We start from the raw sequence: 27,705 nt of genomic DNA on the forward strand, positions 1-27,705 counted from the left end.
GCGTGATCCGTAGTAGGCTGTAATGCGGTGTTTGTTTAATCGTGTGATTGTCTGATTTCGACTTAGTGTCATTGTCAAGTACCTGCAAGATCAATATGGAAAATCACTATACTGTCTGCACACATAGCCTTGTATAAATATCACTTCAGACGCCTCACATTAAGGTGAAACATAACCGTATAATTTTCTTAGTAACATTTGTAACATCCGTACTTCATGCCATTTTCAAATCAGTCTTAAATACATGTAAAAAGTAGCCATATTCCGTCATTTTGAAGAAGGATCCACACTACAGTGACACCTTTTAAGATCGTATTCTGAACTTTGCTCAATGTACAATAACATGGTAACTCACAGCAGCCGGTAATCTGATGTTACAGATAATACTCATCCAACGACTTAATACTCTCGGAAGTACATACCATAGGAAAGTTACATACATTTCTGGTGTGCCAGAATTAGTTCATCTCATTTAAAAACAGTCAGCGACCAAAGTATACATTATGAGCATATAAATGGACATAAAATATTGTATCCATTACATTATCTTAAATACCATGTTAATAAAAATATATATGAGGTACGTACAAAATTCCACAAATTACTGAAATAGGATCGTCAATCAGTTGCTGGCGTGTCAGGTATACCGACTGCCTTGTATCGTAAGTCATCAGTTTCTGAAACCTATTTCTAGACACACAAAAGCCAGACCCGACTATTTGTGCAGAAAGATAACCCACATAATTTTTTATTTTAAGTAACAACAGATATACAATACAGGAATGGTGGCAACCTAATGTCACTTGGGTTATAAAAAGTATCAACCAGTACTGAGAACATAAAGTACTTCATGATTTGACGTGTACGAAAGCATCATAATATAAAATACATCATAAACATGGGACCAGTTCAGTGTAAAGTGAAATTACATAAGAAATAACTACAAAAAGAGGAGAAAGGAAACCTCGAAACGGGAAGGTTTATGTGGCCACATAAAGTAAGCATAGCTCTGAAATATAAAATGTGTAAAAATCAATATCGTACTCCTAAAAGAAGAGCAGTTTGTTACAACATGTATTCAACATTCACTAGATCATTCATGGTTGGAAATGGAGGGATTCTAAAACAAATTTGTCACAATCATATTCATGCCTCTAATATTGGGCAAATACATGATCTTTGAGGAAAGATATATGTTAACTAATAGCAGAATTAAGACTGGAACAGGTATAAATTATTGTACGACGCACATCAAATTAAAAAGATGAGCTACTTGTTAAGAACAATAAAGGTTTCAACAATTGTAGAGCGTACAGAGTGGTACCAAAGACATAACACTTGCAACAAGAAATCTAGAAACCAGCACTGGGCATACAATATAACCGGTATAGCGTTGTCTCGATATAAATTTCGTTTAAAATTTTAAAACAGCTTTACAAACGTCTTATTTGGTTCTATAAAAATATATCGTATTGCATCTGGAGGCTCTGGATTCACACAAATACAAAATTTTACAAGCGTAACAGTCAGCACGGCACTGATGCAGCAGTCAATGGTCAGCGAATGTACTCTCTTTCCTTCGATATTGAATTCCGTCACAGGGATATGAATAGGCTTTACGACTGAGTGGTGCTATATCTCCGCGATTTACGGGCTTAGGCCAAGAAGGTGGATAAAGCGTTTCAGATTTACTTAATGCAAGATTCGGAGAAGAGACGCGCCGAAGAATCGCTAAAATATAAATCCTATCTGTAAGACGTATTACGTAAGATTAATAACGTAGTGTTAAATACAATACACGTCCCTCGTTAAACAGTCCCAAACAATATAACTCCTCGATGAACGCGTTTATACTTTTATTGTGGCCGCTGTAATGCATCAGTGAAGAAGCACTACCTCACTGTTACGAAACATCTGTAAGAACAGAGAATACGACTTGTCTCTTTTCAAGCCTCGCTGATAGAAATCTATGTCTACTTACTCGTATTGTTCACTGCAAGATGTTTTGATACTTTCTGTTTTATTCTCTGTAAAATTTTTCAAATTCCCAGTTATAATTGTTACTTTTACTGCACAAAATGGTCGAAGTTACTACCTCATGTCTGATGAAATTTACAGATTTTGTATAGTGAAACCACAAGTTGTAACCGTCAGAAGAAGTCATATTAGAAGCATAGCTACCGCCCTGGTGGTGAAATTTACATTTTAAAGCAGTTTTTTTCAGTCTTTCGACTTGTTCGATGTGGCCCACCACGAATACCTCTTCTTTGCCAACCTTTTGATCTCAGAGTAGCACTTCCAACCTGTGTTCTCAGTTATTTGCTGAATGTATTCCGACCTCTGCCTTGCTTACAGTATTTTAGATCCACAGTTTCTTATAGTACCATGGACGTTATTCCCTGATATCTTGTTAACTCATGCTCTATCGTCCTGTCCCTTCTTCTTGTCAATGTTTGCTGTATATTTCTTTCCTTGCCGATTGACTGAGGAAAGCAGATTGAGGGCTGAGGAGAATCTCCGTAGAATCGGCGAGGAAAACAGTAGACTATGGTAAAATTGATGGTGTAGGTGTGTGACATTTTCCCTTCATTTAGCACTGTGCTAAAAGTTTGATACAAAATTATTCTTCTATTGTACTGAATAACTGGGAATTCCTTAATATACTGAAATATTTATGTAGATTTATTTAAAAAGTATATGTTTGTTGCTCGTAAGCTATTATATGTTTCCAATCTCCAAAAATAATTAATTTTCGAGTAAATCTCTGTGTTTCGTCAAGTTGTGCTAATAAAGCTTGCCTTGTCAAGTTAACTATATCCTATCTGGTAGCTCACAGACAAAGTGCGACCTGCAGAATACGTGCCATCTGGTGACAAATAACCATACAACGGAACTAACTGCTGCCAATCGTTCATATGCAACTTTGGGCTGTTACACTTTTGAGAGAGTTCAGCGATTTAAGCATCTGGAATTGATAATCAACCACTCAAACAGCGTCTCTATGAAATAAAACAGATATTAATAGTAGTCAAATGAACCTGTTTAGAATTAAAGAAAACATTTTCCTGAAGGTTCTTAATTAATTTCGCCAAATTGACCATTTGCAAAACACTTGTAAGACCAGATTTACATATGCCTCGTAATCTTTGCTATTACAAAAAGTTATTGGAAACTTTGAACCACTTGAGGTAAAGATTTATAAAGAATTATTCGCCATGCGTGTGAAAGATGGAGAAGGCTGTACAGTCTTGAGGTGTACACTGTATACAAAGATGCGCCTATTAGAAGAGTGGTAAAATCAGCCAGACTGAGACGGACGGGCCACATGGCACAAACGAATGATTCGGATGTTGCTAAAAGGAGGTTAAATGAATATTCAGGGGAAAGGGGCCAGCTCGATCGAGAAGCCAGCTGTTAGTCAAGGAGGATCTGCAGAAAATGGGTAGAGGGGATGGAGTGCTGGAGCCTTGAATCGTTGTGGATGGTGGGGAAATTATGAAGAGATCGAGGCTCATACTGAACTGTAGAACCACAAACTAATACGATAAACAATAATCAGTGACAGAGAATCAATACCAATTAAAATGTGTTAGTAGTATCAGTGCTCGTACAATGACTATCAGAAATCAGTGTAGCTCTAGAGCAACATAGCCAATTAAAGTTATAATAATCGATATGATTATATTAGAAGTTTCAATACTCATATTGCAGCAGAACCTGAAGCGACAAAGAAAATGTCAATGGCGGAATTGAAAGATATCGAAACATTAGTCACTTCTTGCAGTTAGTTTTATGATAATCGTCTAACCAATGAACTAGGTGTTCTCTAGCTTGAGAGTCGACATATCAAGAAGAGTCACTTTCTCAGTAACCAATATAAAGATAGTTAATTAAATCATCTGCTTTCCTCATTTCCTCTTATACTTACTTCGAAAATCTGGTTTTCTGAAAGTGGTTGAGAGTACACTAGTGTTTGCGTCTTACGATCTGAGCAAAGCCTTGACGGTTGAAACAAGCAATATCTTGTCGAAATTATGTCAATGTGTTGGAAAACAAACCACTTTTAAAACCAGTCTCGATGAACAGTTGTATCTCCAGGAGGGCCTAAATCTCATTGTTCCCAAAAGGGTTATGCAAGGCATTGGGAGAATCCCTCTAGTGAAATATGAGTGAAGGATATTTTAGAAGAACGAAATTTAGCATCAGCGGCTTCGTTTTTCTTTTTTTTAAAAAAACAGAATTCTGAATTTGGCTCGTCTGGAAAAATGTGATGTAATGTAATTTATTCAAATCCGGATGTACATAAAATTTTCGTTAGCATTACCTTTCCCTCCATTTACATTTCTTAATTTCTGGTATCCACCTGTTGTTTATTACTTGGTTGTTCTGCTTCTTATCTCTTACTTTGTTATCAAGAAAGACAGATAGATTTATGAGTAAGAAACCAAACCAAATAGAGCGTTAAGGACAATGTACATATATATAGCAACACGCATGTTCCATCTGGACAGAACTAGTGTGGATTAGCTTGCAGCCTGCGAGGTTGTTTCGCATAACCAGAGTTGTAGTCCGCCAGACCGTCACACCTGTCCGTGAAACGTACATCGAGTGTCTACATTTATATAACCGAATGATTTCCCGCTGTAAATTTTTATTACTTAAATTCCAATATCCAATATACTTCACCTATTTGTATCTAACAAATTCCTAGTGAAGGGAACAGATTCACATTATGAGTTCTTCATTGTGTCCAGTGACTTCAAATTATCTTATATAGAATGTATCTTACCAATAATTCAGTTTCTCGTACATTTAGGATATGATCTATACTACAGTCTCTGGAATTTTCTCTGTGTAGTTTCAGTAACTGAATAGTGGATCTTTGTCGTTTTATAGAACGAGTTACACACTCCAGTGCCATAGTTTCTTCGTTTCGAAATACTTCAGAAACCTCCAACAAAAAATCTTACGCCTTTCTTCATGCAAACAGCATGAAATATATAAAACATGGCTCCATCAGTGAATAAAGGGTACGTAAAAAACTATTTTTGCATTGTTTTATTTGGAATATGTACTAGTTCTAGGAAGCAGGTAACATCTTGTTATGCACAGGACGAAGACTGGTTACAAATTTCTAGGAACTGACAGTGATGTCTCGCATTTTGTTTTAAGACAATAATTTTTACACGAATCTTTGCTTGGATCGTATCAGGAGCCTGTTTCGTACATTCAGTCAGCTGTTATGCAGAACACAGCTTGAAAATGCCCTCCCACGGTCGTTAAAAGTCGTTTAGGATCGATTCCACAGTGGGTGAACATGAACAGTTACACCAGTGTACGCTTGGCTAAGATAATTCAGGCCCATGACTGACTACTCACTAAGATGAGTAAAAGTGATATTAAATGACTACGACTAACAACAAATGCATTTATAGACTTGCAAATAAAATACTAGGATGTAATCAATATAAACCTTCGCGTGTCCTTTACTTGTAAGAAATAGCGGTAATGGACAGAAGGGTGTCAATGTGTTTCGAAAGGAAACTGTTACGAAAATGATACCAGAAGTCGTCTATAAACATAAAGCAACGAGATTGCTCTCAAGATTCCGCAAAGATGGTGACCATATCGCAAAAATAGAAGCTTCATACACGTGCTGCTAGTCAAAAAAATGGATTCTCGGCAGAGTTGTCGATCGTTCATCTAACAGTCCACAGAATCTATTGGACAGGTGATCGATCTGACTTCCCAGAAATTTATTTCCGTTTCGTTATTTAATCACACAAGATCTTTAACAAGTTTGTTCAATAATCTATCAGGATTTGAGTTTCTATTCAGCTTCTGCTTTTGCGAGTAAGTTCTATGTGAGCATTTTATTTTTATTGCAATTACATTTCTCGGTGTAGTTGCCGGATAACACTGTGCAGGTCACACAGCATTTCGTTGAACAGCTGTTCGACATCTTCAGGTGGCGCTTGTTGCTGAGTACTCCGCTGCAAGATGTAATTTGTGGAACCAAAGAAAGTCGCTTTTTTATTTTTAAATTTCTATTAATTCACACCTCAAGCATTCCACCCGTAATCAAAACATCGAAAAACCTGTGGGAGGAAATCCATTACGGTTTTCAAGAAATTAATGATTCAGGAGTTACTTTGAAGAATGTTTTGTTTTTCTTATTGGATATGCTATATAGTTCATTCACAATGGTCATGTGTTCTATAGCTACGTACGCAACTACCATTTATGCTTACGCTGTAAACTACGTATTATGAAAATAGATCCCTAAATTGATTTCGGATTTTATAATACTTTTGTTGCGTATAAGAAAAGTGGGAGAATTATAATATACATTAGTCAGTCACTGTGAAGATTTCACTTGCAGTATTACCGTTACCAGTTATAACAGAGCACTATTGTTGTTGCTGTGTCATATTCGTGGCTGTCTACGCTATTTGTCGTCTTCCTTGGTTCTGTGTAGTAGATGATATCTCAACATGGGTGTATGATGGAACCAGTTAATAATCCTCTTTCCCACAAGAATAATAATTTCTGTAATGGCTAATGAATTTGCTGGTTGCTGTGCTGCAGGACTACTACTGTTTGCAATAAGAGAGTGGTAACTCTGTTCAAAAATGGTTCAAATAGCTCTGAGCTCTATGGGACTGAACATCTGAGGTCATCAGTCCCCTAGAACTTATAAATACTTAAACGTAACTAACCTAAGGACAACACACACATTCATGCCCGAGGCAGGATTCGAACCTGCGACCGTAGCGGTTCCAGACTGAAGCGCCTACAAACGCTCTGCCACAGCGGCCGGTGGTAACTCTGTACTGTAATGCGAAAGCCGCTAAACACACTCAGAGGACAGATGATTCACGACATGGCTGGTCAAATGGCTCTGAGCACTATGGGACTTCCAGCGGAGGCCATCAGTCCCCTAGAACTTAGAAATACTTAAACCTAACTAACATAAGGACATCACACACATCCATGCCCGAGGCAGGATTCGAACCTGCAACCGCAGCGGTCGCGCGATTCCAGACTGAAGCGCCTAGAACCGCTCGGCCACTCCGACCGGCGATTCACGCCATGTCATGGTAAACATATTTCATAAGGGATGTAGAAAAATCATTGTAGCAGAAGTTTGTGTCTGATAGGTGAGCTCCGGGATGCTTCTATGACTGCGACATTTATTAATATTGAAGAACACCACTACGGAGTCGGTGTTCTTGAAATGACAGGGAGTATGGACCTGGGATAGGAGAGGTGCTGAGACAAAAATTAAAAAGACTCGTAACAATATGTACTGCCTCAATAGCAATTCAGCATTAGCCAAAAAACGATAAAGAGCCACCATAAAACGTTTAACAGGTCCCGCAACAGAAATTACAATTGTACTCATTAACTATGCAACTAAATTTTTCAACTTAGACACACACTAATTTGTTTAATAAAACTTTTCCCAAAATTTTGAAAAAAATAAACAACAATTGTAATCAACAGAATGAAATTTTCACTCAGCAGCGGAGCGTTCGGGAAATGAAACTTCCTGGGTGATTAAAACGGCATGCCGGACCGATACTCGAACTCGGGACTTATGTCTTCCATGGGCAAGAGCTCCACGAACTTAGCTGCCCAAGCGTGACATACGTCTAGTTGTCACAATTGGCGGAAGTAAAGTTGTGAGGAAGGATAGTGAGTCGTGCTAGGGCAACTCAGTTTTCGGAATGAATTTTATCCTCCAGAGATATATCCAGGTTTGACCGTACAGTCTTTGCCAACTTATCAGAGAAAGAAAGCCAGTTTCTACGACACTCTTCATCGTCTCACACGACATGATATCAGATTGTTGTTTCCCACCAATTTGAGTAGAAGGCACACATTGACACAGGAACTGTACAGAGTGGAGAAATAAAAATGGCTTGGAAAATATTTCATTCGCAGAAGAAAGACGATGCTCTTTTCGCAAGTACAGTTGCGGAAATTTAGAGAACCGAGTCGCCAGTATTGTGTACAACCCGTTGACAGCGATGTAGAAATCGTAGGACACTCTTAGCAATGCCAGTTGTGTTGACAGTTCGAGCGGCGCGGTCTACTGCCCGACTAATTTGTAGCAGTTTTGAGGCCTACCGTAGAGTGACTTTATTGCGGCCAACGTACGTTTCGTGTATGGACCACGAACATAAGATAGGAGGAATAGGTTCTCATACTGTGGCTTTTAGACGGTCATTTTTCTCTCGCTCTATTTGCGAGTGCAACAGTAAAGGAAATATCTACGCTCGTAGTACTCTCTGATATCCACCGTATGGTGGCTTGCGGAGTATGTGTGTAGTATATGAATAAAATTTCTCGGTTTTTAAGCCTCGTGAATTGGAATAAATTTCTAGAGCTTCCAATGCCTAGCTCCGCCATCGTCATCGGGAATGAAACGGTTCTCCACTTACGGGAGTTGGAATTTTAATTGTGGCAACTATTTATTTACAGGTCGTACAAAATAGATACGTGTTTCAAAATTTTACTGTCCTTCAAAGTAGTCGCCAGCATTGTGTATAACCCGTTGCCAGAGATGTAGAAATCGTAGGACACTCTTAGCAGTGCCAGTTGTGTTGACAGTTCGAGCGGCGTGGTCTATTGCCCGACGAATTTGTAGCAGTTTTGAAGCGAATGCCGTGAAGTGTTTCCTTCAGTTTAGAAATCGAGTTGAACTCACGAGGCCGGGCGCTGTGACCGAGCGGTTCAAGGCGCTTCAGTCTGGAACCGTGCGACCACTACGGTCGCAGGTTCGAATCGTGCTTCTGGCATGGAAGTATGTGATGTTCTTAGGTTAGCTAGGTTTAAGTAGTTTTTAAGTTCTAGGGGACTGATGACCTCAGATGTTACGTCCCATTGTGCTCAGAGCCATTTTTTGAACTCACGAGGGTTAAAGTCAGGGAAGTGTAGTAGGTGGTATAGCACTTCGCCATCCCATCAGTCAAACAAATCAGTAAAAGCTTGCACTGTACGTGCTTGAGCATTGTCCTGAAAAAATGATGGTCAGGTCCTGAAGAAAATTTTATCACTTGTGCCTTTATGATGTTCATTTTTGGAACACATCGTACGAAAAGCTGAGATACTGAAGGAAACACTTCACGGTATTCGCTTCAGAACTGCTACAAATTCGTCGGGAAATACACCACGCCGCTTGAACTCTAAACACAACTGGCACTGCTAAGAGTATCCTGCAACTTCCAGGCCGCTGGCAACAGGTTAGATACAATGCTGACGACTACTTTGAAGGTCAGTAAAACTTTGAAACACATTTGTACGGGCTGTAAACAAATAGTTGATACCTTCGTACATATTCCGACTGCGACCTCTGGTACGAGAGAGGGCCGATACGATGCATGTGCGTAGGGTGATAGGGCAGACCGAGTTAAGTCCAGTGCCGCGAGGGGCCGGCGCAAAGTTTGAAACGGCCGCTAACATCTGCCTACAAAGGTCAAGCATTCGTCTTTACTTCCTTTCACATGCAAAGCCCCGCCCTCGCGCCCTACTGTGTGTGTACACCTGGTCTCTGTTGAGATCATTGCTATTTTTTCTAATCTTAGCGGCCTCTTTTATAACGGAACCGTAGTATGTTGACGAATGAGCCAAGACTCTCGTGTCCGTTTTCCAGGCAATGCTCAGCAGTGGCCGACTTGTCAAGCTCTCTTTGTTTAACATGTCGCTTGTGCTCCATCAAATGCTCTGAAGCTTTGTGAACTGTCTGACCTGTATCGAGGCTGCCGCATTCGCAAGGGACACCATCCACATCCAAGAACGGTACCTTGCCATCCTTCTCTATGTCGATGGTAGATTCAATGTTGGGATGGACACCGTTCATGTGATCGACGAACTGTTGCAGTGTATTTTCACAGAGGGGCCGTATGAGGAAAGTGTCACTGGCGTTCTTTAGGAAGTAAGACGAGCACAACGCCAGCAAGTTCAGTGACTGCTCCATGAAGAAATTCGCGACTGCCGGAGGACAGGGCAAAATAATATTTTGGCTCATGCGTCAACATCCTGGGATTCCGTTACAGAAAAGGCTGTTGAGATTAGAATCAATAGCAACATTTTAACAGAGACCAGGGTTACACTCTCAGTGGGGCGTGGGTGTGGACTTGGAATGTCGACAGGAAGTAGCGACGAATGAATGACGCTTGAAGAAAGGCGGGAGCGGCAGTTTCAAACGTGGCGCCGGCCCCTCGCGCCACATGACGTCACTCGGTCCCGCGGCGAGGCCCGCGAGAAAGACAGGCCGCGGCGCGTACGTCACGAACGTAGGCCTGAACTCGCTCACGTGCTGATGTCAGCAGACAAAATACGTTTCTAAACCTGTTAACTCGCAGCTGAGCGTGGTCGTACCGACAAGAATTGCATCTTCTATTGGAATATGCTACTATAAAGTCTTACTGATACTACAACAAAATTTAGTTTAAGATCAGTACTCGATATAAATGGTATATAGCGGCTTGCTTATAGCATTTACTCTCTTGTGCTTAACATACAAGAAATGGTGCCTTATGCAACTGACAATAATTTTGGCATAATTTTAATTGAATTGTACCCCAGTGGGCAGCAACAAATTATAAGTAGGCCTATGGATTTCGGATCATTATAAGACTAATAATAGTAAGACTCTATAATAGCGGAGTCCAGTAGAATATGCAATTCTCGCTTACAAGTACACACATTGTTACGAGTTAAAGATGTAGAAACTTAGTTTGTCTGCTGCGTTGAGCGAGCGAGCGAGCGCAGGCCTACTTGCGGGACGTATGCGCCGAGGCCTGTCTTTCTCGTAGGCCTCGGTTCCGCGGCGTGCTTTATCTGTCATGAGCTGCCCATTCACTTCCCGCGCACGGGTCGTTTCGTCCCTCTCTCATTGGTGTCAGAGGCCACAATCGCGGCTATATAAGCGGAAAACTGTGTGAGCGCTAGTTTGAACTTGAAGTGCCACCGCCACACCTTCAACCTGTTCGCCGATGATGTCACTGCAGTGATGTCATTCTACAGTAGAACAATTTTACCTTTGTATTGTATTGCATTGTATGTTAACCGGTGACCTAGAAACGACGGAGGGGCTAGGTCCCCGCCGCAGCCGCAGTGGTCCACAACCCCACGACGACTACCGCAGTCCACTTCACACCGAACCCAGGGTTATTAAGCGGTGCGGGTCCCGGTGGACCCCCCATGGGACGTCTCACACCAGACGAGTGTAACCCCTAAGTTTGGGTGGTATAGTACCGGTGGTGTACGCGTATGTGGAGAACTTGTTTGCGCAGCAATCGCCGACGTAGTGTAACTGAGGCGGAATAAGGGGAACCAGCCCGCATTCGCCGAGGGAGATGGAAAACCGCCTAAAAACGATCCACAGACTGGCCGGTTCACCGGATCTCGACACAAGTCCGCCGGGCGGATTCGTGCCAGGGACCAGGCGCTCCTTCCCGCCCGGAAAGCCGTGCGTTAGACCGCACGGCTAACCTGGCGGGCTATTTGACCCTCACACCAATACAGTAAGACCGTCATCCACCGGAGACACTATACCCAAACTCCCACAAAAAACAGGGCCGGCAGTCAGTTGTTTTATTCCTGACGACGATGGCAGAGACGGCCATTGAAAGCTCAAGAATTTTATTCGAACTGACGCGACTTGAATACCGAGAAGGTTTCATTCAGAAATAGCACCGCCAAAGACTCCGCGGATATATATGTATATCTAAATGAAGAATATAGGCAGCCCAGATTCATCATCCGTACCTGTGGCGTACGATGTATATTGAATCATTTATCTTAAAGAAAATTAAATATTTTTCGCGCCAGTTTTACATTTCTAGAGGAAAAAAAAGTCATCACGAAGGAGTTATGCAAACTCGTCACAGGCTGGCGGTCATATAGTTATCGATGGAAAATGCAAAATTGTGAACTTTGGCCGTCGATGGATGAATGTGTGACGCTGCAGTGCAGTTTCACCTCACAGCTGGCAAGGATAGTGAACGGACAACTTGACGACATCAGGGCATAAAGTCTTTGCAAATTTCATTCCATGTCTCAGTTAGACAGTAACTATGCCTCACAGAAAGCTGCATGAACAAGCGCAGATGTCAGCATCTGAGATTGGACAGTTAGTTGGGCTCAAAGAAGACGATTAGAGTAACTAACGAGTTGCTCGACATTTGATAAGAGTGATGACATTATTCGGCAGTGTTTGCAGGAATGTGTGAACTGTAGCCGAACGTAGCGTCAGGGACGAAGCAATCGACCTACAGAGACGACAGAAAGTAAGGACAAAGTAATCGTCAGATAGGATACGTTATTATCATAGATCCAACGTGAAACGGGTTCTTCAGGGACCACACGTGCCATTAATAGGCGGCTGACAGAAAGAGAACTGAGCTCATGGCGACCCTTGCAACGAATACCAAATGGTTCAAATGGCTCTGAGCACTATGGGACTTAACATCTATGGTCATCACATAACACCCAGTCATCACGACGCAGAGAAAATCCCTGACCCCGCCGGGAATCGAACACGGGAACCCGGGCGTGGGAAGCGAGAACGCTACCGCACGACCACGAGTTGCGGACGCAACGAATACCATTAACTCTACACCAAGAATCCCGTTTTCAATGGTATCGAGCACATTTGGCCGCGACCGCTGGAACCGCGCGACCGCTACGGTCGCAGGTTCGAATCCTGCCTCGGGCATGGATGTGTGTGATGTCCTTAGGTTAGTTAGGTTTAGATAGTTCTAAGTTCTAGGGGAGTGATGACCTCAGAAGTTAAGTCCCATACTGCTCAGAGCCATTTGAACCATTTTTGAACTGAGGCCCGACGACCAGTGTCTGGAAGCTCTCGAGACGGCAGTGGGATACCAACCTAGCTGTCGCCCACCCGTATAGCCTGAAAGCCGGGAGTGATGGTCTGGGGTGCCCTTTCATTCCATAGGAGGACCACTTCGGTTGTCATCCGCAGCACCCTTAGAGCACGGTGGTGAGACGACGATACTGTACGTCCCATTTTGTTGCCATTCATCACAAGCCATCCTGGCCTTACATTTTGGTAAGATAATGCACGCCCGCACACGGCGTGGACTTCTGCTGCTTGTATTTTCCAAACTCTACCCTTGACAGCAAGGTCCAGGATATGTCCCAACTGAGATCGTTGGGAGCGTTGTAGGCATGGCCCTCGAACCAGCTCACCAGCTGGACAACTCTTACCAGTGAATGAGAAGTCGAATGATTGTTTGCATAAGGAACGTATATGGATCAACTAGTTACTGACTTGCTCAATTTGGGAAGCTGTTTCTCTTAAGGGGGGGTAGGATGTTAAACGGGCCGACTTGGAGCAGGGCGGCACTACAGGACATTTTCATTTCCACTGTCTATACTTTTACAAGTAAATTCATAAATCTTTGTCAGCATGACCAGGAAGGATTCAGGATTCACACTCGTAGCAGCGGAAGTTCAAAAACATAACAAATTAATTTTTTTTAGATGTGAAATTTCATCATTTTTTTCACTTACTATTGGCTGCATTTGTTGCTATAGGTACACTTTTCTTCATAAATAAGAGAAACTGTTCGATGAATTTTGCACAGCATACAAACCATACTTACAGGTGTCTGAAACTCTAGAATCTATTTAATTTATGAAAAGATGAATGAGCTGTTACGTTTTAAACTATGTTCAGAAAAAAATCGAATTTTGTAGTCAATTACCTCAATTTTTACCACAGTTTTTAACAGATTTGGAAAATTCTGGAGTTTCATACACCTGTAAGTATGGTTTCTATGCTGTGCAAAATTCATCAAAGAATCTCTCTTACTTGTACTTACAGCAACAAATGCAGCCAACAGGAAGTGAAAAAATGATGAAATTTCATATTTAAAAAAATTTATTTTGTTATGTTTTTGCACTTCCACTGCTATGAGTGTGAATCCTGAATCCTTCCAGGTCATGCTGACAAAGTTTTATGAATTTATTTCTAAAAGTATATACAGCAGAAAATAAAATGTCCTGTGGTGCATCTCCTGCTCCAAGTCGGCACGTTTGACGTCCTACCCCCTTAAATAAATCATCCATTTTCTCTGCAATTGTCCTAATTTCCTTGTCTGTGCATGTATATTACAGGTACTAATTTCCGTCTATTCGGGTTACCCTATTGGGATTATTCCTTCGTGGTGTGTCGTTTTTTTTGTCTGAAAGTGCATTTTGTCTTGCGTGTAAAACAGGAATTACTTTTGTGGTCGACCTGTAAGTTCTCATCCCTTATGTTTCGTGAGAGGATGAGGACGTACGCGTGAAAGGACACATACAGCATCAAAAGAGCTGAGTCGTGTAGAGCACAGTGGCAAGAGATTACGGAAGACGTGTGAATGACCGCATTTTCGGCATTTCTTTCCTCGTAGTCGTTGTAGTGGAAAGCTCCTATCGTAAACATCAGCAGCCGGAGTGTGCCGCCGACAGCTCAAGGCTCGCCCAGAGATTATAAAATGCTCCGCACGGGAGTCGCGGTTGCTGCTCAAACAGCCACGGCACAGCCGCCAGGTAGCTCTGCACTTGCACTAGGGACGTCGACCGGCTGAGGAGACGCAGCCGCCGAAATCAACAGTCCTGCTGCACCGCTCTCACCGCCACCCTGTCAACATTTCCTTTCAGAATCAGGCACCGAGGTAAGGACCATTTTGCAAGGCAGCCCGTGGTCAAGTAACCTGTAACACAAATGGTTTTACAAGCAAGGCATTCGCAGGTGGTGAAGGTTGCCATGAATGAAAAGGCCACTGCTAGCCTGTAAACTTGTTTTAAATTACCATACGACCTCGTAACGGACGCATATTCAGCTGTAACTTACATATTTAAGGATTGAAATATCATTATAAACCGTACTGCAATTTTTGTACGGTTATAGTTGATTATTTGAAGACTTAAACACCCAGAAATTGTTCCATTAATCCATTATAAGGTGAACCCAAGTCCTTAGTTAAGGCGTTTCCATTCTGAGAATACTGTCTTTATCTAAACAATAAATAAATAAATAAAACTGGACGAACGAAATCTAGCTCAGAAATTGATAATGAGCTTAATGCAATATCGTCTAAGATTGTTGCCGGGTACATAGAATCGATATCAGGCCCATTCACTGCGTGTGCCAGTGTCTGTAAGAAAATGGAACTGTACTGTAAGCTAAAACCAACTTTCAAAAATTTATCTAATAGTATAGTTAACGGTGGACATTGTGCAAGACAGTAGTTACAATTGCCTAGGGAAGAAGGAAATGAGGAAACTGAATGTACGAATTCTGACTGATTCATTTTAAGATCTGTTGATGGTAAATTGTTTCAACACAAGGAACTGATTGTGCAGGCGGACAAAACTAAAACAGCAGTAGTAATTTCAGAATCTGATGACATAAGTAAAGCACCAAAATATTTCGAAATGAATAACATAACAAAATGTGGAAAGGATTTTACAGCAAAATATGTAGCAATACAAAAAAAAGTTTTCATTGCATATAAATTATTTCCTAGCAAATTTTTACAGTGTGTTAAATACGCATCTGCGTGCATCTACATTACGTTGAAGAGTAAACCTCCACAAATCTTACCCGTTACGCCGAATAGTGATCGCAATTTGGGGAGGTGGGCTATGAGACTGAAAGGTCACTTGCCGGCTATTTGGATAATCATTTCTGGCATCCACTTAATTTAACATTAAAATTGGAACCAACTTATTATAAACTGACAGGATTTATCTGCTGCAACTGGGACACGTGTGTTGACAATGATGGTAAAAACAATACTCCATTATAGCAACAGATCAGGTTAAAAAAATTATTGCCGAGAATCTACACACTTTCTGCCATTGACCATCAATGAAGGTAAAGGAAGTATTGGTCTTATTAAAGATCGTCCTAACTTCTCATTATTTTCCATTTGAAAACGAATTTTGTTCGCTAGAGGAATGTTTGGCCATTGATCCACTACACGCCTTTATCTTGGCTAACCCTTTCGTGACATATTTTGAACGAGACCTCATGCAAAATTTCCTCACCATGCTGGTAGGTTACTCCTATCGAACATATATATGGATGATGTGTTAAGTTTCTGTTGCACTTGAAAGGTCAGCATCAAAAAATAGAGTTTACCTTACAGCAGACAGAGGATAGCACTTCACTATTTTTGGACCTCTTACTGACTTTAAAGAGCCCGCATCTCGTGGTCGTGCGGTAGCGTTCTCGCTTCCCACGCCCGGGTTCCCGGGTTCGATTCCCGGCGGGGTCAGGGATTTACTCTGCCTCGTGATGGCTGGGTGATGTGTGATGTCCTTAGTTTAGTTAGGTTTAAGTAGTTCTAAGTTCTAGGGGACTGATGACCATAGATGTTAAGTCCCATAGTGCTCAGAGCCATTTGAACCATTTTTTTGACTTTAAAGAAATGAAAAGAAATCAGTTTTGACAGTTACAGAAAGTCTACAACGACAGACTTCGTTATTTATACTGATTCATGCCACTTATTTATATATGAACCAGCTGCACTTCGTGCTGTGCTGAATCGTATGAAATCCCCCTTTCAAAATAGTCCCAAAGTAAAGAATACACACTCATATACTATGCTGATTATCAAAATGGGTATAAAGCAGAATTTACTACCAGTAAAGTCCATTCGAACAGGCTTCGGAAAGCCCAATTGTACCGACCTACCGCCGTGTCGTCTTCAGCCTGAATGTGGGCATCGAAGCGCACTTGGTCATCACATCGCTCTCCCGACAGTTGTCACTTCCCGCGGTTGGAGCCACTACTACTTAATCAAGTAGCTCCTCAACTGGCATCACAAGGGCTGAGTGCAAACTTTATGGCAACAGCACTGGGCAGACCCGGTCAGTCATCCATCCAACTTCCAGCGCAGTCTGACAGCACATAACTTCGCTGATCTGACGAGAACTGGTGTTACCAGTGTGGCAAGGCCGTTCGCTGTTATCACTGAGAGTACATTGGGGATGCTCTAACACTTCAACAAGCTAATCAGACAAAAGAAGTGGTACTTTTTAGTAAACTAGTAGATACTTGTAGGAATAAATACATCTGGTTAACGTGTGCTGAAAAACAAAATAAATGAATAAATTAATTAATAAATCCGCTGTATTCTTGGCGTAATATAGCAGTTCAAACGGACGATGAAAGTCAAACCGGCAAGTTTGTTAAAAATTATTCGCACAGACTTCCAGTTTGCGCTGGACAGGGGAGCAATGACATGTGCAGTAGGCACCTCATAAAAGAGCCTGGTGAGCGAGAGGCAACCAATCTTACAGTTCACTCCCTTCTGCTTCACGCTGGTCCTTGAACTGGTTATGGTTTCAGAGTTTCATTTACAGCTCCACTGCTGAATGGTAAAATTCAAGAAAAGAAGCGATGCAGAAATCACATCCACGTTAAAAGTAGGAAACAGAAGAGAAAATCCTACCATTGATGTTTTAAATGAATAAAACGAAACGTGTATATTATTGAAATCACATATTTCAATAGATGCATGCATAGACCAGTATTTATAAATTATTGATACGGCAGTTGCCGATACTATGTAGACAAATGGAAAATTTGACTGACATTACTTCGGAAATTGGAAATTTGTGGTAAGGACTATGGGAACAAACTGCTGAGGTCATCGGTCCCTAGGCATACGCACTACGTAATCTAACTTAAATTAACTTACACAGAGGGCAACACATTCACACCCGTGCCTGAGGGAGAACTCTAATCTCAGACGAGAGGGCATTATTTCGGAAGCGTCAGTTAATTTAATATATTTACGTCGTTTGAACCTGTTCAGGTCAGACACAGTTATAATTTATACATAGCCCCATTCATGAAAATGTTTTTAGAACAGCGCATACTGTACTCTCCTGTCCAGATCAGGTCACTCTACACGCAGTCACATTCCTGCCGCCAGCATTCTTGCAGCTGCTGACAGTGGATATAACTGACAAGGGTTTTACTTGGCCTAAGCACACGATATACAAGCAAGAAGTGTGAATCATGGGTGTACACACCACACAATAATAAGAAAATCGACCATGTCCTTACAGAAGAAGAAGCCCAACCTCCACCCCTCCCTCCCCCCGCACCCATCGACTGCCCCCCCCCCCCCCCCCCCCCGGCACACATCCATCCCCAACCCACGCACAACCCCAACCCCTGCATACCAAACTGGCGATCCTTTGATTTCCCAGAATGCGTCTCAAAACCTTCCTTTCGATATTCTGTCTTACTATTATACACTCCTGGAAATGGAAAAAAGAACACATTGACACCGGTGTGTCAGACCCACCATACTTGCTCCGGACACTGTGAGAGGGCTGTACAAGCACTGATCACACGCACGGCACAGCGGACACACCAGGAACCGCGGTGTTGGCCGTCGAATGGCGCTAGCTGCGCAGCATTTATGCACCGCCGCCGTCAGTGTCAGCCAGTTTGCCGTGGCATACGGAGCTCCATCGCAGTCTTTAACACTGGTAGCATGCCGCGACAGCGTGGACGTGAACCGTATGTGCAGTTGATGGACTTTGAGCGAGGGCGTATAGTGGGCATGCGGGAGGCCGGGTGGACGTACCGCCGAATTGCTCAACACGTGGGGCGTGAGGTCTCCACACTACATCGATGTTGTCGCCAGTGGTCGGCGGAAGGTGCACGTGCCCGTCGACCTGGGACCGGACCGCAGCGACGCACGGATGCACGCCAAGACCGTAGGATCCTACGCAGTGCCGTAGGGGACCGCACCACCACTTCCCAGCAAATTAGGGACACTGTTGCTCCTGGGGTATCGGCGAGGACCATTCGCAACCGTCTCCATGAAGCTGGGCTACGGTCCCGCACACCGTTAGGCCGTCTTCCGCTCACGCCCAACATCGTGCAGCCCGCCTCCAGTGGTGTCGCGACAGGCGTGAATGGATGGACGAATGGAGACGTGTCGTCTTCAGCGATGAGAGTCGCTTCTGCCTTGGTGCCAATGATGGTCGTATCCGTGTTTGGCGCCGTGCAGGTGAGCGCCACAATCAGGACTGCATACGACCGAGGCACACAGGGCCAACACCCGGCATCATGGTGTGGGGAGCGATCTCCTACACTGGCCGTACACCACTGGTGATCGTCGAGGGTACACTGAATAGTGCACGGTACATCCAAACCGTCATCGAACCCATCGTTCTACCATTCCTAGACCGGCAAGGGAACTTGCTGTTCCAACAGGACAATGCACGTCCGCATGTATCCCGTGCCACCCAACGTGCTCTAGAAGGTGTAAGTCAACTACCCTGGCCAGCAAGATCTCCGGATCTGTCCCCCATTGAGCATGGTTGGGGCTGGATGAAGCGTCGTCTCACGCGGTCTGCACGTGCAGCACGAACCCTGGTCCAACTGAGGCGCCAGGTGGAAATGGCATGGCAAGCCGTTCCACAGGACTACATCCAGCATCTCTACGATCGTCTCCATGGGAGAATAGCAGCCTGCATTGCTGCGAAAGGTGGATATACACTGTACTAGTGCCGACATTGTGCATGCTCTGTTGCCTGTGTCTATGTGCCTGTGGTTCTGTCAGTGTGATCATGTGATGTATCTGACCCCAGGAATGTGTCAATAAAGTTTCCCCTTCCTGGGACAATGAATTCACGGTGTTCTTATTTCAATTTCCAGGAGTGTATAATCAATCTGAAATATTCCGGTATCTCCAGGTCTCTTTCACCTGGACACCTTCCCTCATGATTGTTAAACCAAGTATTAGCGATGATTAAATTACGCTCTGTGAAAAATTGTAGCAGGCAGCTTACTCTTTCATTCCTTTCCCAGAATCCAAATTCACTTGTAACTATCCCTTATCTTTCTTTTCCTGCTACCGAAATCCGGCATCCCATCGCAATTAAATTTTCGTCTCCGTTAACAACATGAATAATTTCTTTGATCTCATACATTTCTTCAGTCTCTTCATCATTTCCGGAGCTACTTAGCATATAAACATGTACTACGGTGTAGTTCAAATGGTTCAAATGGCTCTGAGCACTATGGGACTTTACATCTGTGGTCATCAGTCCCCTAGAACTTAGAACTACTTAAACCTAACTAACCTAAGGACATCACACACATCCATGCCCGAGGCAGGATTCGAACCTGTGACCGTAGCGGTCGCGCGGTTCCAGACTGAAGCACGTAGAACCGCTCGGCCAGTCCGGCCGGCTACGGTGTGATGTATTGGCTAATCTAGTAAGTTCAATATTCTGTTCACAGTAGTTTACCCGCATTCTTATTTTATTATTCATTATTAAACCTTCGTCTGCGTTAGCCCTATTTCATTTTGTATTTATAATCCTGTATTCATTCAACCAGACGTCAGAAGTCCTGTTCCTCCTGCCACCAGAATTTACTAATTCCAGCTACATCTAACTTTAACCTACCCATTTCCATTTTTAAATTTTCTAACCTCGTGCACGATATCGTAACTTTTATCTTCGTAGGAAAATATACAGTATACGAAAGTATACTTCTTGTAGCTGGGATTCACCGTCATACAAAACTTTTTGAAGGACATCATGTTTACGACAGTGACTGTTATACGTTTTTATTACACTATTGCAATTTCGGCCTTAGGCCATTATCAAGTAGCCATATATCATCACTTCATAATGGCCTAAGGCCGAAATTGTAATAGTGTAATAAAAAACAGAAACAGTCACTGGCGTTCAAAAATGTATGGAAGTGATTCCGTGACACCTTTTACACTGACAACTTTAGTTCCTTTCATCATGAATGCCACGACTACCACACGACGTTACTTTTATTCACACCAGGCTCTGGTCCAGGGTTCGGTCCTGATCCTGCAAGAGGACGAACACGTAGTTAGTTGCAGTCATCCTCACACCTCCCTATCACAGATTTAACTTGCTGTCACTCAGAATTTTAATTTGGCACAGACAATTATGATTTTGATAATATCTACAATAAAATATACAATAAGTTTTCACATAATGGTAGTGGTTAGCTTGTGCCTGCTAGTGATTAGATTATCGATTTAGCATTGGGACGGTAGGGAGCTAGCATCTTACAGTGGTAAGGTGCTGAGCATTAAGAAAATAATCCTTTTAACCTATTTATTTATTTCGGAGGCCAAATTTATTATCAATGAGATGAGCAATACTTGTCCGACGCAGATGCCATGTTCAATGCAAACAGTTATGAATCATTAATCTCATGGAAACAGCCCAAATAAAAAACTGGACTTACTCTGTCTATAATGGCAGAGAGAATTTCTTCTTTTAAAACAAACCAAACCAGCTCCTTGAGCTCTATAAACACTGGAAATTCGGCCCAGGCATAGTTACTGGGTCCAACAATACTTTGGGCTAGTTTGAAATCAATATTACAAACACCACAAAGTGCATAAACCTTAAACATTAAAACAATAAGACTACCAAGATAAAAGAATATACAACTTCTATACAGGGTTTATATTAAGAAAGTGTGCATTAGCCAACTGACAAGCATAAACAGTTATTCATTAGAAAAAATCGAAAGAAAATACAGGCACGGAACACATGTATTAACCAAAGAATGATGACTGGCTTAAGCTCAGCCCCTGGTCGGAACGGTTTCTCTATTCATTTCATATTGTAGAACATACACACAAAAAATGCATTAAATTTACATAACATGTAATTGGAAAATAGCACTCGGGCCTGCAGCCACGACAGGGAAAATGAGTCCATTTGATCCGCAGATACTTGCTGTTAAAAGAGCAGAATTTACATAACAAAATAAATTACTGCGCACAATGGGCATTTTAATATTAACTGACGATGTAAAACATTAAAGATCCCTAAATCCGGAGAGGACACGCACCAGCAGTGCAGGTGAATGTGTATCTTACTAGATCAAAGTAAATGACAGTGAAAAAAAATGATAATATTCTCTCGGTCTTAAAAATGCGTCTAATGGATTAAAATCCATAAATTTTCGGCCGGGTGCTTTTCGGCCATTGTCAGTTGGTGTCTGTCTTTTGGTTGCTACTACCACCATCACATGGCGCCCCTGCCTTCTGTGACGTTACTAGTGATCCCTGCAATGTCACATAAGGTAATGTTTTCTTTGCGCGCTCGCTTGAATCTTCCGATGGCCGGGACCCAAGCCAAGTTTAGCTACCGGCCGCCGTCTTTATTGAGGGTGTTCTCCGTGTTCTCACAAACTTTTGCCTCGATCGCTACATTTAGAACGATATCCCAAAAAAGTGCTGTGTAGAACACGAGAGATGTTTCCGCCTTCGGTACTTTGAGAAATCAGCGAGACGATCGAGATAAACATCTCAGTAAAGACGGCTGCCTGTTGTTAAGAACGGCCTGGGAACCTGTCATCGGAAGGCTAAAGTGGGCGCGCGACAAAAACATTACCTTATACGCGCTGGAGCGAGCACTAGCGACGTTACAGAAGGGAGTGCGGCTGTGAACGAGCTGTAGCAACAACCAAAAGGCAGTCACCATTTGACAATGGCTGAGGAGCACTCGGCCGAAAGCTTGTGGATTTTAAACCATTTGACTCCGCTGGAAGCTCGAGAGAATTTTATCCGTACATATCCCCACGTATTCGCAGAAAAAAAGAAACCTAAACCTAAACGACAAATCCTTCTAGATCAGGATTAACAGACGATAATTTAAAATAATTTATAGATAATTTAAAGGTACTAAACACAGAAAATGCACATCGGTAGTGTAGGTGAATGCAAGTCTTTCTAGGCCATGTACTTCCAAACAGAGCTAAGTAAAATGGAAGCCCTCTTACAAACGCATAAATATTTCGGGCTCGTTCTTATTACTGGAGTGCTGATCCACATTAAGGACTCCGACCAAAACAACGGCCAGTATTATAAGACGAATAAGAGCGAGAACATCAGACACAAGAACAAAGGTTTTCATGTATTGCTCCAGACACTTAACCACACACAACTGCTCACTGTTATTCCTGCGCCATGCCTAGGAGTATTAAGGACGGTGTTTGTTTATAGCCACCATTTAAGTCAGCAGGAAGTAGGTCTAGTCCAACTCTAGATTATGGCCCGCTAGGGCGCATGCAGTCTTCAATCACTGGTTTGATGTGGTCCGCCACACATTCCTCTCCTTGTGCTGCGCCTGCGACAACCTCTTCATCTCAGAGTGACACAGGCATCCTCCGTTCTCAATTATTTGCTAGATGTATTCCAATCCATGTGTTCCTCTACAGTTTTACCTTCTATATCTCCCTCTAGTACCATGGAAGTTATTCCCTATTGTCCTAATAGATGCCCTATAATACTGTTCCTTCTTCTTGCTAGTGTTTTCCATATATTTCTTTCCTCTCCGATTCCGCTCAGAACCTCATCATTCCTTACGTTATCAGTCCACCTAACTTTCAACATTCATCTGTAGCGCTGCATACCAAATTCCTCGATTCTCTTCTGTTCGGGTTTTCCCACAGTCCGTGTTTCAGTACTGCACAATGCAGTACTCAAATTGTATATTCTCAGGAATTTCTTCCTCAAATTAAGACCCTATGTCTGATGCAAGTAGACTTCTTTTGGCCAGGAATGTCCCTTTTGTCAGTGCTAGTTTACTTTGGGTGTTCTCCTTGCTCCGTCCATCACGAGTTATTTTGCTGCCTACGTAGCAGAACTCCGTAAACTGGCTACTTCGTCAACAGTATCCCGATGTTAAGTTTCTCGCTGTTCTGATTTCTGCTACTTGTTATTACTTTCGTCATCCTTCGTTTTCCCAGACGAGATCCTGTACCCATTAACTTCTTCATTCCATTCAACAGATCCCGAAGTTCGTCTTCACTTTGACTCACGATAGAAATGTCATCAGTGACTCTTATTATTGATATCCTTTCATCTTGAATTTTAATTTCACTGTTGAATCTTTCTTTTTATTTTCACCACTGCTTCTTCTATGTACAGATTGAACAGTAGGGCGAAAGGCTATGTCCCTGTCTTACACTCTTCTTAATCCGATCACTTAGTTTTTGGTGTTCCATTCCTATTATTATTCCCTCTATACTACTGTATATGTTATAATGTTCAAATGTGTGTGAAATCTTATGAGACTTAACTGCTGAGGTCATCACTCTCTAAGCTTACACACTACTTAACCTAAATTATCCTAAGGGCAAACACACACACCCATGCCCGAGGGAGGACTCGAACATCCACCGGGACCAACAACGCAGTTCATGACTGTAGCGTCTAGACCGCTTGGCTAATCACGCGCGGCTACATGTTATACATTAATCGTCTCTCCCTACCACTTTCCGCAACTTTTCTCAGAATTTCGAATACCTTGCACCATTTTACATCGCCGAAAGCTTTTCCCAAGTCGACAAATCCTATGATCGGGCCTTGATTTTTCTTTAGTCTTGCATCTGTTATCAGCCGCAACATAAGAACTGCCTCACTTGTGCCTTTACCTTTCCTACAGCCAAACTGATCATCATCTAATATATCGTCAGTTTTCTTTTTTATTCTTCTGTATATCATTATTGTCAGCAACGTGGATGCATGAACTGTTAAGCTGCTTGTACGGTAATTTTCGCACATGTCAGTTGTTGCTGCCTTCGGATTTCTGTAAAAGATGTTTCCCGGAAAAATGTAGATATATAGCCAGTCTCATACACTCTACAAGCCAACGTGAATAATCGTTTTTTTGCCACTTTACTCAATGATTTTAGAAATTCTGATGCTATGTTATCTGTCCCTACTGTCCTATTTGCTTTTAAGTCTTCCAAAGTTCTTGTTTTGACTTTTCTACGTGCTGAGTCAGACCTTCCAACAATCATTTCTTTTTCGATTTCTACACATTTTTAATACAGCCATTTCGTCTTAGTTTCCCTGCACTTCCTATTTGTTACACATCATTTTTACATCCAGCAACTGAAGTATTTTTGTGTTATCCATTGTTTCTTCGCTGTTAGCTTTTTTATACCTATGGTTTTCATTCCAGTTTCTGTGATTGGCCTTTTTAGAGATATCCATCCCTGTTCAGCTAAACTGCCTGCTGAGATATTTGTTATCGCACTATCTAACCGTAGAGAACTTCAAGCGTATCTCTTCATTCCTCAGTTCTCCCGTCTCTCACTCCTTCGCACGTGAGTTGCGTATACACATAAAACTTTCTCGAGGTGCCATGGAAACGGTAACTAGGTAACTAAACACAAAGACGTTCCAGAAGAAAAGGTATCGATATGAATGTGGGCATTACTCAATCATAATATCTAGGGAATTGCATTCCAGATTAATAGCATCTGAAAAGCTTTCATACAGAAATTAAGAAATGCCACCGTCATGATATTAAGTTTTGGAACTATAAACTCTCATAATTTCGATAACATCACAATTTACACAATATAAAACCGAAGTGTGCACTCAGCATTACCAGTATTCCACGAAGTATTATGCGAGCATTAAAATGACAAGAATGCTCGTTCTCTCACTCGTTTTCGCCTACATCTGGAAAATTAGTCTTTGCGTAATTTTTTCTCTCATGAAATGCTGTTTCCCTTTCTGACCTTCCCTTTCAAATTTCCTATGGTTTATCGATTCTAGCAGAAGTCTCATGAACCGTGTCGAATATATTGTTGACAGTACGCATGGCCAGCCTGTGAATGAGGCCACTTGGATGGAACGTTCAGTGGCCCGGCCGAAAGCACAACTATGTTGCCTGGTGCAGCTAAAATGCATGTACTGTATACCGATATCTAGTTACTCCAGATATGCTGTTTGCTACAGTAGTCTGGTCTGGTTGTGTACAGCAGAATGTTAGTATCCATATTTCTTTTATAATTTTTGCCAAAAAATGTTCAATTAACTGAAAACTAGTTTCAATTTTACGTAAGAATAATGTACTTTTGGGATTTTATTAGTTTGTCTAAAAACAAATCTTACGAAGGGTGATATACATTCGGTACATACAGGTTAAAGCTACTTTTATCTGAAACGCAGTGACAACAGGATGCTAATTTACATTAACATTCCCTCTTTCATATGCCTCTTCACAACATGTCCCTCCTCCCCCTACTTCCTCACACACTGAGCGTCTCCCACCTCACACCGTCTCCCTCTTCTACCTGCCTTTCACATCTCCTTCCATTTTCATCTACTCTCCTCTTTCCATCTATGTATCCCTTCTCTGTCCATATTCTCTTCCTCACTGTCTCCATCCATCGCCTCCTCATTCTCTCTGTCAATCTCTTTCATCACCCATCTCCTGTACCGCATGTCCTCCTCTTCCTGTTGTCAATCTCCTCTACTCTGTCCAGATCTTCATCCCCCTCTTTCCGCCTATCTCCTAACTTCTCCCACTCTCTCTCCAAGTCCTCCTCCCCTATATCTGTCCAATTTCTTCTCACTCTGAAAAAATGCTCTTACCCCTCTCTAACTCCTTCCACCCCATATCGTCCTGTCCATCTCCTCTTACTCAGTCTCAGTCTGTCCATCTCATCTTCTCCCTAAGTTCACCTCCTCCTACGGCACCCACGCCCAATGGGTGTTAGGTGATTTTTAGCCCGCCCCCCTCCCCCACTCCCACTCCTACCTGTATTTCTTCCCAGACTATAATTGTTATGTGCACCAAATTTGTTTGAAATAGATCCATTGCTTTAGGAGGGGGAGTGGAGCATACGTAAATACGTGTGTCCTCGGAGTCTTTCGCACCGGACGGCCGGGGTGGCCGAGCGGTTGTAGGCGCTACAGTCAGGAACCGCGCAACCGCTACGGTCGCAGGTCCGAATCCTGCCGCGGGCATGTATATGTGTGATGTCCTTAGGTTAGTTAGGTTTAAGTAGTTCTAAGTTCTAGGGGACTGATGATCTCGGAAGTTAAGTCCCATAGTGCTCAGAGCCACTTGAACCATTTCTTTCGCACCAGCATGCTGAACACACACACACACACACACACACACACACACACACACACACACACACACACATCCATTTTAAACACATATGCAAGGTGTCCAACCAAAGAGTCGTTACGCGTCTCAGCAGATGTCTCTGAATGTCTCGGAAGCTATTTGCAATTTCGTGTTCGTACTGTGTAGCTGATATCAGTGCAAACAAATATTGCTCAACGTGTCTTTTCATGCGACGTCCAGTGGGGACAGAAAGCGTCTGTTTATTTCTCATTATGAAAAAAAAAAAAGATTTTTCAGGTGCTTTTACCACCCTACTCGAAAGGGCTGTCCCAAATGAGTCCTGTACGTCATTCGTTTTACTTTTATGTAAGGACGTAAAACGCGAGGAATATCCAGAACTCCAGCAACGACTGAGCAGGCTGCCGCCACGCAGCATCACTGCTCGTTAGCTGTTGGAGTACTGGATAGTCTTCATGTTTTAATACCCCTGTTAATAACTGTCGGTGAAACTAATATAGCACTACACTAATTTGGAACCGCTCTATCAAATAATAATACTTCCCCTTTCTTTAAAAAAAAAGTTTTTTTCCTAACAGGGAGGTAGTCAACGCTTTCGGTCAACGTTGGGAGTCGCGTGAAAGACGTGATGGGCAGTATATGTCTGCGGTGACTCAAGCTACAAAATTCAAACACTCTTAGAAGGGATATCCCTTATATATATAGTCAAAGGCTATTATACATTTGATCAAGGAAATATCATTCGTCTAATGT

At 42.4% G+C, this 27,705-nt stretch overlaps 1 protein-coding gene across 1 annotated transcript in view; it reads left to right on the forward strand.

The window, feature by feature from the left end:
- The window catches only part of LOC124795295 (sodium-coupled monocarboxylate transporter 1-like), a 114,373-nt gene that overhangs the window by 11,639 nt on the left and 75,029 nt on the right, over window positions 1-27,705 (forward strand). The window lies entirely within an intron of this gene.

This window comes from Schistocerca piceifrons, chromosome 4 (assembly GCF_021461385.2).
Source record: "Schistocerca piceifrons isolate TAMUIC-IGC-003096 chromosome 4, iqSchPice1.1, whole genome shotgun sequence".
NCBI lineage: Eukaryota > Metazoa > Arthropoda > Insecta > Orthoptera > Acrididae > Schistocerca > Schistocerca piceifrons.